Source organism: Danio aesculapii, chromosome 20, assembly GCF_903798145.1.
Source record: "Danio aesculapii chromosome 20, fDanAes4.1, whole genome shotgun sequence".
In the NCBI taxonomy this organism is placed as follows: domain Eukaryota; kingdom Metazoa; phylum Chordata; class Actinopteri; order Cypriniformes; family Danionidae; genus Danio; species Danio aesculapii.
The window spans coordinates 49,947,736-49,951,649 of NC_079454.1; the positions used below are offsets into that span (position 1 = coordinate 49,947,736).

A 3,914-nucleotide genomic window follows, 5' to 3' on the forward strand; every position below is an offset into this window, starting at 1 on the left:
AGTTGTAATGTGTTAACTATGAATTTTAACAGTGTTATAAGGACAAAAACAGTTGAAATCGGCAGATTCAATTTTTAACATATTTTTAAAACTTGGCGCGAGCATGCGTTTAGGTTGTCATGGTGACGCGCGCTCACACAACCGCACGTCATGGCGCTGCGCTGAACTCTGTCCAGACTGTGAATGTGGTATTATCTTCGCGATCTGTAGGCACTACGGAAACGAAAGGCGCATAATCATAACTCAAATAATCTCCGCCTAAATACTGAACGGTATTTTCTGATGACGGGCAAAAACTTAGCCTCAAAACGTAGCTGTCTGTCACACACAGCTTGTTGCATGCTGATCCATACACGAGAGCCTAACGGAGAACATTTAAGCTGTGCTCCTCACCTGAGCAGGTACAGAGCAGAGCTTCATCTCACACTAGCACATTGAGGTAAAGTTGGTTTTATATTCATACATTCGTCCAGTAACAACTTGTGACTCTCTCCATATGTCGTTTACCATGGTACTACCATGTGTATTCGGTCTGAAATCATATACAAGTATGACGTGAAAACAACATTAACGTTACACTTAATGCACAATTTTTTTGACTGAACAATGTTGTACTTTGAAAGTCATTGGCTGCTAATATGATTTTACGGTTTAGAATATGCAAAAACTACTTTTCTGAAATTATATTATATTATTAAGGAGATAGTCTGAATGTGTAAATATAAAACTAACTTTACCTCAATCACCAGTACTGATCAGCACTGATTATTTCCCTGCGATCGAGAAGACATCTCTGCATATCAATGAGAACCTGATCAATGCGATCAGTTAAATGATTTTAAATGTCATTTAAGTCAAACATATGTTAAAGGTATGGTAAACGTTTTTTTTCCAATCTATTTTTTTTAAATATTTACTCTGGAGAGAATATATATAGCCTAAAAACAAAGTATGCCTATCTATAACACAGTAATACAAAGTAATTAAAATTAATAAATAAAATAATAACAAAACAAATATTCTAATCATCCAGACGTGGTAAATAAGAAATAGTTTTTCTGATGTGCAAATTTTGCAGCTTAAAATATATTTGTATCTTAAATATATATATATATATATTTAGGCTATATATTTTTACATCATTAGACAATAAGGTAAGTTTTGTTATTTCTAGCTTTTAAAAACAGGCCTTAAATTTATTTGTCGTTCTATTCAGTTTTCAAAATTTCAATACTGTTTAAGTCAAATCCGTGTTCATCGAATCAAAGCAACTAACATGATGATCAGCTCTATTGCTAACCGTTTTGGGGGTTGACGTTAGACATCATGCAATTGTACTACTTCCACTCTCAGCTGAATGACACTGTGACTTTGTGTACATACAGAATTGAAGGTTGGTTGTTGCTGACTACAGAAAGATTCTTATATGGAGGCATGTAAAAGGTGGGTAAAATATTCATTTTGTACTACTATGCCTGGCATATCCAGTTAAAATAAATATTACAGTGTATTTGCAATGATACTTTTGCAGCAAGGAAAGTGAAACTTCAGCTAGACCTTGAGTTCAGTTTACAATATGAAGATCCTGATATCAACATCTGATCAACACCTGATTTTCATCTGAGGTAAAAAAATAAATAAGTAAATGAAACATAATAATAATATTAATATATTTTTTCTAGCATTATATATTTTGTAGTGTGGGTTTGTTTTATGAAATTTTCTCTTGTTTTTTTAGCTGCAGAGTACCAACATGTTACAAATGAGAATTTTCCCCACAAATTCTTTGGACAACCGCACCACCACCTATTTCATTTGATGACAATTTTAAGGCAAACAGCATCCAAAACTGACAAGACAGCAGATACCCTGGCTAATCTTTTGAAGGTTTATGATGAGCAGGTATGTTTAGGGTCATGCATTAAAGTATTAATTAAAATATGAATATATATTTTATTTAGATTTTTTTTTCTTAATTTTTGTCTTTGCAGGAACTGCATGATGTCAGTTCATGATGGACTACTGTTATCAGAGGTCTTTTGGTCTTGCTGCGTGAGCGTGACTGGGGATTCTTTAGGACCACCCTGGTAAGACTTCATTCATTCTTTTCACAATTAGGCATGTTCTATTGAAAAGATGAAAGTTGAGGAGCAACTTTTACTTAACATATTTGTAATCATGACTTGTTGATGAATCATGTAAAATTGGCTTAGTCATATTGATATTGTCCTAACATTAATATCCTTGAATTATATTTTAGATTAATAATCCTGAAGCGCTGACTGAAGATGCTTTATTGGCCCTGCAGTCACTGAGGGTCTCTGCTGTCCTGAAGAATGAATTGGACACCACCCACAGCACACTTCCAGACCTTTTTTGTCTTGTTTGAATTAATGTATGCTCTTCACTCAGTATATAGTAAAGGACTTTGAACTTGTACAAAAAGTTTCGCTTGGCATGGATGATAGAAAATAGAAAGTCGATTAGCATAGAATCCTTAAAGAATGAGTTGATGTAGAGCCTTTTTTGTACTCAATAAAGACTGTCACTGGGGTAGTAACTTCAAAACATGTGTGAACCTTTAATTGGTAATGGTGCATTTTATTATATATATATATATATATATATATATATATATATATATATATATATATATATATATAGGGATAGATTGTCCAAAACGTACAATTCTGTCATTTACTTACTCTTCACTTGTTCCAAACCTGTTTGAATTTCTTGCTTCTGTTGAACACAAAAGTTATTTTGAGGCATTGACTTTCTAATAGGAAAACAAATACTGTGGAAATCAGTGGTTCCAGGTTTCAGCTTTTTTGTCAAAAATAACCTTTTAAGTGTTTAACAGAAGATAGAAACTCAAACAGGTGTGGAATAAGTTAGAGTAAATGACAGAATCATAGTTCAACCAAGACTGAATATTTATATATATATATATATATATATATATATATATATATATATATATATATATATATATATATATATATATATATATATAAATATATATATATATATATATATATATATATATATATATATATATATATATATATATATATATATAACATTTGATAGTTACTGTGCCAATGACTTTTTTTCTTCTAAACAAGAGTCACTTCACAGAATATGCACTTATTCTTTATTAACGAATGCTTTAAGACTAAGTTTTGTAGTTCTTATTAATCTTAATATTTAATTTTGTCAAACTTATAGTGTTTTTTTTTTCTTGAAGCTCTTGTTTGATATATTTGCATTTTGGGAAATTTTTATTAATTTCAGAATAGTGTTTATTTTAAATCTCCTAATGTCTAACTGTTTTTATTGTTTCATGACATTTGTAATTGCACAGGAGGCACATTTGTACTGTTTGACATTTTTTCTTTAAAAATAAATGTCTAAAATGGTATTGTCTGTGTGTTTAAAATTACAGATGTATTTTGATAGATTTATGGGGTTTAAAGATTAAAATTATGGCTAATTTCATTTGTGAAACTGAGATGGAGAAGTTAATTTAATAAAAATGCTATCAAAATGTATGAGCTGGGTGACTTGAGTATTTAAAGTTGAAGGAAATTAAAACAATTAGATTAATTACTATTAAAATGTATGAGCTAGGTGACTTGAGGATTTAAAGTTTGGAGAAATTAAAACAATTAAGTTAATTGCTATTAAAATGTATGAGCTGAGTAACTTGGGTATTTTAAGTTAGGAGAAGTGTCTTGCATGAGTACAACAAACTCAAAACTTGATGTTTCTGTTTACTTAAAATAGAAAATTTCATAACTTAAAAAATTTGACGTAACTGATTACCTCAAATTTTTTGAGTTTTGTCAACTTATTCGGGATTACAGTGTGTGTGTGTGTGTGTGTGTGTGTGTGTGTGTGTGTGTGTGTGT

At 30.8% G+C, this 3,914-nt stretch overlaps 1 long non-coding RNA gene across 1 annotated transcript; it reads left to right on the forward strand.

The window, feature by feature from the left end:
* The first annotated feature begins 1,397 nt into the window (after positions 1–1,397).
* LOC130213673 (uncharacterized) lies at positions 1,398–2,591 on the forward strand. Its single transcript, XR_008835488.1, has 5 exons — positions 1,398–1,443; positions 1,532–1,625; positions 1,739–1,902; positions 1,992–2,087; positions 2,261–2,591. It is a non-coding gene; the product is annotated as an uncharacterized LOC130213673 (long non-coding RNA).
* The last annotated feature ends 1,323 nt before the right edge of the window (positions 2,592–3,914 follow it).